The sequence below is a fragment of the Tupaia chinensis genome, unplaced genomic scaffold (genome assembly GCF_000334495.1).
Source record: "Tupaia chinensis unplaced genomic scaffold, TupChi_1.0 Scaffold000466_1, whole genome shotgun sequence".
NCBI lineage: Eukaryota > Metazoa > Chordata > Mammalia > Scandentia > Tupaiidae > Tupaia > Tupaia belangeri.
Window position 1 is genome coordinate 161,507 of NW_006159975.1, and position 9,038 is coordinate 170,544.

General features: G+C 36.7%; 1 pseudogene; it reads right to left on the bottom strand.

Annotated features, from left to right (window-relative positions):
* Positions 1-7,425: 7,425 nt before the first annotated feature.
* LOC114009114 (60S ribosomal protein L23a pseudogene) lies at positions 7,426-7,887 on the bottom strand (annotated as a pseudogene).
* Positions 7,888-9,038: the final 1,151 nt, after the last annotated feature.

Genomic DNA, 9,038 nt, shown 5'->3' on the forward strand with positions numbered 1-9,038 from the left:
CGGCAGGTGGCATGGTGGTTAAAGCACTGGAATCCCACAAAGCCAACAGCAGTTCAAGCCCTGGAGCTAGTGGCTTGAGAATCATGCCAGGTATGTGTGTGTGTGTCACCAAAATCCTGTGAGGAGAATGGAGGGAAAAGGATAGTGCATGGTCATCCCTCCCGGGGAGTGATTTTTCCTCTTTCTTTCTCTCTGTCTCTCTCTCCTTCTCCAGTGAGGGCATGTGCCCGCTGGAAAAAACCTAAAGGCAACAACAAAAAAATGAAGTATATAGCAGATATGTTGCCTATTAGCAAAGGATTCAACTTATTTGCAGAAAGTTTTGCTTGATTTTTTTAGATGAAATGGCTGTTTTATGAATTTAAAAATATTTTCTGATAGAAACTTAACTGTTTTTGAGAATTACAGTTTTAATTAAGCCTAAGATATTAAATAGCGATCTAATAAATTATTAATTAAAAATTACTGGTTTTATTTAAATCAAAGTCGCTCAACTCCACAATCACAAAGTTATGCGGACTACTCTGAAGTACACTACTCTATGATTTCAATTGAAGAAAAATCTTATTTTAGTACTAAAATTGTAATATGAATTTTTGGTCTCTATACTTAAACCTTTTGGATTTGATATATAAATTTAACTCATCATAGATTTATAGATACATTTAAGGGGAGAAATACTTATGAATACATTTACAAAAAAGGCTTATACATAAAATGAAATGTTTAAAAAATTTAGAAAATAGAACTATTTCAGAAAGGTTTATCTCTATATTTACTTATAAGAAACTAAGTTATCAAATGTATGTATAAGTGATTACCAGGAATTTTTGCATAAGTTACAAGTGTTTCCATTCCCCAAACCAATAGCAACTCTTTAAATAGATAAATAAAAAATTAGTTACACAGACTCTTAATATTTCTGTTATAGATTATCCTATACCGTCTATACTCAAATTCACTTGAAAATGGGATCAACAACACTGAGGGTCAGTCTTTGCTATGATTCCCAAAAAATGACCCTCGCACTGTGGAATCTGGCTTCCTCAGTAATTCCCGCACAGTCTTGCTGTTCCTCTATCTGGATAATGACGTGTGGTAGTACTGTCTTCTTTGTATGTGTCAGTTTTCTGGTATCGCTTCAGTCAGCAGTGAATCCCACTCTCACCTGCATCCCCACAGAAGTTTTTAAAAGCATTTCTGAAGCATATTTCTATCAGTCTATCACATTCGGGTCTCAGGGCAGCAGGTGAACTAGAGTCACTGTAGTGACTAAAAGCATAGATCGAAGCAGGAGGTACCTTTTGGGCTCAAAGTTCAGCTCAGATTGTTCTTTGCTGAGTGACCTTGTTAAGAAGTTATTTGTCCACCTTTTACATCAATTCTCTTATCTGTTCAGTGAAGGCAATAATATTAATAGTATCTAAATAATAGTAGCTGCCTTTCCAGAATTCCAAGAGTTGAAAAGTGTAAACCACCTAGAAAAATGGATGGTATGTTGTAAGCACACAATAATCTTTATGCATTACCTTTCCACCTCCTTTTTCCTTCTCTTCCTCTTCCTTTTCTTCTCCTTTCTTCTTCCCTTTACTTGATCATGAACTTCATAAAGGTATTTTACCTTACATTTTGTCTTGGATGTTGTATTAAATCAATAAGCAATCAGTTTAGTGGGAAAATAAATGGTTAATCACTTAATAAAGAATTTCATAAGTTGGTTTCAAATCTTAAGTCATAAGTCTATAAGTTAAATTTCAGTTGTTCAGAAGTTAGTGTTTAGAAATGTACGTTTTTCTTTCTCTTTACTCTGGAATAAAGCAGACACTCTTATTTTGAGTCTTGAATCATCCTATACTTAGTTGCTAATTATAATTCAGGTGTTAATTATTTTAAAAATACAGTCGTTTTCTTAATTCTGAGTATTTTTTTTCCTGATTTATTTATCCTGCCACTGTAAATCTGAGTATCTAAATTCATCTTCCTTTTCTTCCTGTCTAGCACTGTAAAGTTATTTAAAATAGAATGTGTATAATGTTGCTTTAGGATTATCACTTAGTGCCATTTCTTCCAGGTAATTAATAAAATCTATTCTTCTAATGAAGCCTCTGCTTTGAAGAGATTCACAATCATGTGACAGTGATTCCAAATTAACTGGAATATTCAGCAACTCCAGTGTGTACTACATAAATGGGGGAACGCAGATTTATTCCAGGTGGAGAAAAAGAGCACATTTGAATTTGTTTTATTAGACTGGGACAAGATAATCAAGGGGATTGTGCAAAAATTAATAATAACCTGTATTCCAAGTAAATTCCCAACTCCTTGTCTATTTCAAATTAATGTCATAGAGGGGAAAATCTCATACTTTAGGAGAATGAGGTTAGTCATTTGTAGCTAATAGAGTATTGGGGAGATGAGGATGAATGGTGTGTGGGAAAGAAAATTTCAAGGTCAGGTCGAAATGACATTTTGGAAGAAGAACCTGAAATGTCAAACTAATGTATTGCTAATATTTCCTTTCTCTTGCACACACAGACCATCATCATGAGAACGTTAGCAACTTAATACTGATGGCCATGACTAAAGAAAAAGAGTTAGAAAGCTCCATTGGCAGGCTATTTTGGATATCTAGGATAAAAGTGACTCATGTCCAAATTAAGCCAGTATAAGTGGGAATATAAGGGAAGTAGCACCTCATTCAAAATGTCACCTCGTTTGCCCACTGACAAATACGTAGTGGGCACATAATCAATACAGAGGTGGTGACTGGCTGTGAGAATGAGCCAAAGGAAGTTCAAGAACCCTCCAATTTTCAGTTCAAACTGAGTAGGGGATAGTTGGAGCATTAGAGCTGAGAGCATAGGAGAAAGCTTGGAAGAGAAGCTAATGCATTTTTATTTGCCCGTATGGAGTTTCAAGTGACTTAGAATTGTTTTGTGCAATAAATAGCAGGCAGTTAAGTATGTACCTTTGATGTTTACATAATAATCGGAGATATCGTACAGTAATATCTTACAGTAAGGGTGATATTTGAATTTGTGGGAGTGAAGTAGATTAGTTAAGAATGTGTGTAGTGAAAAAGAAACACACTCTGAACATGAGGAAATATCTCTACCTAAAGAGGACAAGTGAAAGAAAAAAAGCTGTCAGAAAAGCTTAAAATGCAATGGTATATCTTTTTTAAAAATAAGGTTTAACTTTTTAGTTACATGATTTATTTTTGATATTTAATTATACATCTCTATAGCACACAGTAGAAAAAAATCATAAAATTTGTCTGGATAAAGTATGGTTTTAAAGTAACCATTTTGTGTGTGGGCTCACTGGAGAGTCAGAGAGATACAGAGAGACAGAAAGCAAACAATCACCCTCCCCCCCAGAAGGATGGCCATGCCACAATCCCTTCTCTTCCATTCTCTTCTCAGGATCTTGGGCACTCTCATACACATGACAGGCATGAGTTTTACGTTGCTGGGTCTAGGACTTGAACCATGGTCAACTATGTGGGATTCTAGCAATGTAACCATTATGCCATTTGCTGGTCCCAAATGTTTAAAAAAGACAGTACACTCAACCACATCTCGTTCCTGAGAAAGTTGCTCCAAAATAGGACACATTTCATTAACAACATTAACATTTCATTAATGACATAGTCATTAGAATACCATTGTTTTTTTTATCATTTATGATTTAAATATGATCATTTTACGTCTTTGTGGGGCAATCACACTCAAGGTATATACTTAAAGGACAGGATATAACTCTGTAGATTTTCTTTTTCTTTTTTTTTTTTTTTTGGATTTTTGCCATAGGGCATATAAAATTGCAAGAAAGCAACAAAATGAGAAATCATCTCAACAGTCTCTTATCCTCCACTCTCCTCTTGGGATTTTGTGCATGCGTGCACATATGCCGAGTGTGATGTTCAAGCTGTCATGTCTAGAATTCAAATAGTTGTTGGTCATGTGGAAATCCAGTGCCTGAACTATCACACCAACTACTGGCCCCTAAAATACCATTCTTAAAGTACATTTGTTTTTTCTATGAGAGAAGGAGGAGACAGGAAGAGACAGAGATACCCCTAACAGGGTTTTTATGCTGCAGTTCTTCCTCCAGTCTCAGCCAGTCAGGATAATAAGCATACATGTATGTGCATACCTTGTGATGTAAACCTAGGACCTTCCCATATGGCTTCAGCATCATGAAGCTTTGTGCTACTGTCACACCACCATAGCTGGCCTACAGAATCATTTAAGTAAATAGGTGGAGTCTGGAAACTAGATATCAGTTTGCCTGAAAACAAAGCAGACGGACCAGCAGTTAGCATAATGGCTATGTCGCTGGACTCCCATGTAGTCAGCCACGGTTTGCATCCCGGAGCTGGTGGCTTAAACTCATGGTGGGTGCCTGTGCGTGCGTGCCCAAGATCCCAAAAGGAGAATGGAGGAGAAGGGGTTGCAGCATGGCCACCCCCATGGGGGGTGATTTCTCGCTTTCCATCTCTCTGTTTTTCTCTCTCTACCTGTCAAGCACACACACCCTATAGCAAAAACCTCTCCAAAAGAAAAAAAAAAAAAAAGAAAAGAAAAAAAATGTTAACAAAGCAGAGAAAAATGGAAGTAGTTATATCTAAGTTTCTATGTACCTAAAAATTAATATAAATAATTGCAATTGTATTACAATAATACATGTTCATGTAAGGATTTCAATATGGAGAAGAAAAGGAAGAATATCAAAATAACATAAAATTTCAAAAACAGATATCAATAATTATTCATAATTGGGACCAGCAGTTAGTGTAATGGCTATGTCATGGAACTCCCATGTAGTCAAACATGGTTCGAGTCCCGGACCCGTTGACTTAAACTCACACGAGGTGTGTGTGCGTGCATGCTCAAGATCCTGAGAGGAGAATGGAGGAGAAGAGAATTGTGGCATGGCCATACCCCTTCGGGGGTGATTTCTTGCTTTCTGTCTCTCTGTCTCTCTCTGTCCCTCTGGGAGCACACATACTTTGTAGCAAAAATCTCTCCCTCCAATAAAGAAAGAAAAAATAATTATTCATAATTAGCAAACGTTTCTCCAAATTACAAAACACACTTAATAATTCACATACAGTAGGGCATGTATAAATAATTGCATATATTAGCTATGTGCTTTTGTATATATAATTACATGTAATATGTCAGTTTACTTTCTTTTATTTTTCAGTAATATGGTAAATATAAAAAATAATAAGACCCTGACTTTTGACAGAAAGTGATGAATATGGAAGATTTACTGCTGAGTGAAGCAAGCCAGGCTATGAAGGAGAGACATTGTGTCTCCACTTAATATACACCAACTTCCCGCATTCTATAGCCGAAACTGAATGACTTGAGGATACAGAAACATAGAAAATGGTTGTAAATACCAGATAAAGTGTGGGAAGAAGGTAGGTGAAGGAGGAGAGTCTGAGGAAGGACGTTTAGGAGAAAAATAAAGAGGCAAGGAAATGGGTTATTATCTATTGAAGATAATGTGTATAGTATTCTCAACTGGCCTGGTGAGAAATGTATACGTGTTGGAATATTCACTTCACAATCTAAGTGACATATGTGATTGAATGTATAAAAGAAATTGAAATAAATATATATGCTATATTAATTTAGATATGCAATTAATGACTGCATGTTAATCCACTACATTTATATATGCTTTATTTAATAAATTCATTGTATACAACTAAAATCATACATATTTGTATACTTGTCAGATAATTGTCTTTTGATATATTTCTAATAATGGGGGCCAGCATGTGGCATGGGGGTTAAGGCACTGGGATCCCACATGGCTGACTTTGCCATTTGAGTCTCAGACCTGGCGGCTTAAAATTCACACTGACCATATGCGTATGTGCATGCCCAAAATCCCAAGAGGAAAATGGAGGAGAGGAGACTGTGGTATGCCCATTGTTCCTGGAGGTGCTTTCTCACTTTCTCTCCCTCTCTTTCTCCCTCTCTCTCAGTCTCTCTCTAGAGAGCACATCTGCCCTATAGCAAAAAAAAAAAAAAAAAAAAAAAAAAAATTAGTAAAAGAAATCCTGTTTTGAAGAATATACTTATTCTGAGTCATTTCCACTCGTACTGTCAAATATTCAATATTTGAAATTAAGGATATAATCGCTGGCTGTTAAATCTAAGAGGGGTAAATGTGCAGTGTGTGATGGGGTGGGCAGGAGAAACTGAAACTCCTAAGAACGGTAATAGTTGGAAGGAAGAAATAAATGTTTACAATAAAATTGGAGGTCTTTGGAGCTGAAGGAGTCTCAGCCCTAAGAGGTCCAGCTTAAAAGCCTTCTAACTTGAGTGTTAAGAACAAGGGCAGGGGCCCAGCTGCAGTCACACGTTCTGGTCTGCATCGCTACTCAGTAGGCTCAGGTCACACGGGAGACCTGGGCTTGATTCTCAGCCTACCACAGAAGCTGGGTGTGATTGCCACTCTTCCATCCTATCCTCCAAAATCAACACATTTGTACTTTGTGCAGCTTTCCTTTTTTTTTTTTTTCCCCTAATCTTAAAAAAAAAAATTATTGCTAGAGGGCACATGCACTCATCAGAGCGAGAGAGTCTCTACTTGTCAAGATTTGGGGTATTGGGAACCAGCAGTTAGCGTAATGGCTATGTTGCTGGACTCCCACGTAGTCGACCACGGTTCGTGTCCCGGACCCGGTGGCTTAAAACTCACGCTGGGCACGTGTGCATGCGTGCCCAAGATCCCGAGAGGAGAATGGAGGAGAAGGGATTGCGGCGTGACCATCCCCCCTGGGGGGTGATTTCTTGCTTTCTGTCTCTATGTCTCTCTCTGTCTGTCTGGTGAGCGCACACGCCCTACAGTGAAAATCTCTCCAAAAAAAAAAAAAAAAGATTTGGGGTATGTATGTCCACACACCTAGTGTTTTTTTTCAAGCCACCAAGATTGAATTCATACTGTAGTCAGCCAGGTCAGACCTGGCCCCCTTAACCACTGTGCTGTGGAGCTGGTCCTCTTGTACAGCTTTTTATTGATATTTTAGTTTGTATTATGTTTATTGAGTAACCTTTATAATCAACAAATGAACAAACAAGACTGTGTGTCTCTATCATACCTATGAAAATGAGATCATTATTTCCATACAGAGTATCTGTTAGATTTATGTGGTAGTCGTGTATTTTAAATGTACTATTAACTCAATATATAGCATACATTTGAACAGCCACTTAATGCTCACTTCCAGCTAGCACTCTGTTTTTCACTAAATGTACTGTTAGGTCTTTGTATGACAGACTTTGCCAGAATTTGCCTCAACTGGTCAAACAGTAGATACAGTAAAAGGTATTATGTCTGAAATATTCATTTTTTTATGGTGAAAAGGTATGTATTTAGAATTAGCCAGATGGACTCAGTTTAGATGATCCCAATTTTGTTGGCAACATCCAAAGCATCATAATCAGGAGCCAGTCACACATATGCCTTCTTCTCTCTATCAGACCTGATTAGAGAGTCAACCTTGACCACATCAATATCATAGAGCTTCTTCACAGCCAGTTCTATCTGATGCTTGTTGGCCTTGACAGCAACAATGAACACAAGTCCTATCTTCTTCACGGTATACTTGGTGATCAGGGGGAACTTGATGATGTCATAGTGGTCAAGCTTGTTTCTCCTGGGGCGCTCTTCCAAGAATATCTGGCTGCTTCTGCAGCCACAGAGTCTTGGGCCTCTGTAAGGTGGGTGATGTAGGTATGTTATTTTTTTGTGTGTGTGACTGTGGACACCTTTCAACACTGCCTTCTTGGCATTCAAAGCCTTTGCTTTAATTTCAGCTCTGGGAGGGGTAGGAGCTTCCTTCTTTGCTTTTGGCACCATCTTGGTAAAAAGGGTCTTTGACACCCATTCCACAGGCTTTTGGAGTCAAATCTCACTGAAGACTCATGATGTTTTCTACTTAGAACTGATTGATTAGATGTAGCCTATTTCTAAAATAGTCTACCTTTGCTGTTGTGTAATATATGTAAATCTGAGAGTACTTCTCTTCATGTGTTCAGGGATTGAAAGCCTAATGTGTATTGAACGTACTGTTCTATGGTTAGAACTTTTCTCAAGCCTTTTAGGTATTTTGACTAGCTTTTTCATTATTTTTTAAATAAAGATTCTTCCACAGATTTAAATTACATTTTTGCCAAAAATATATTTATTAAGTGTAAAAATTGTATTTTTAAATTGTTTTTAATTTTATTTATTCATTTACTGACTTTATTTTGACCAGAGAGAAACAGAAAGAAAGAAAGTGAGAAAGCAAGCCACCAGGTCCAGGACTTGAACCATGGTTGGCATGTGGGAATGTTCAGTGCCTTAACCACTAAACCACCTCCTGGTCCCTAATAATTGCATTCTTAATGAGGTTGTCTATGATTATTTTACCAGGCAAAATATATGTATTCTCTATGTATTTAGTCCCTGTAACCACTCTATGAAGTAGATACTGTTTTCCTATGAATAAAAAATAAATAAATAAAAGGAAAAAAAAGAAGATTAAATAAGTAACCCAAAATACAACTAGTAAGAATTGGATTTGAAGTTCTAAACATGTTTTCAAATGTTTTTGCTTTGTTGAAGTAATCATCAGGACATAACTTTTTACCAAAGACAATAAAAGTATGCAAAAAATGTTTGTTCATGATCAAGGAATGAATCAAGGCTCTTCAAAGGAAAAATGTGGATTATGAAAAAATTATGCATGGATTTCAAATAATTTTCAACCAAAAATGAATTCATATTTAATTTCACTGTTCCACAAATTAAAAAAAAAAAAAAGAAAGAAATACAAGCAGCAGAAGAGGAAGGAAGAAAGAAGGTAGAAAGGGAAGTAGGGAGTAAAAAAGAGAGGGAAGGAAAGAGACGAGAACAGTACATCGATTATATTGGAAAGAAAAAGCAACATGTTGAGACATTCCAAGCTACCCTGACTTTTATCTTTGTTCAGCCAATTTTTAAGGAAGTAAAAAAAAAAGATACAG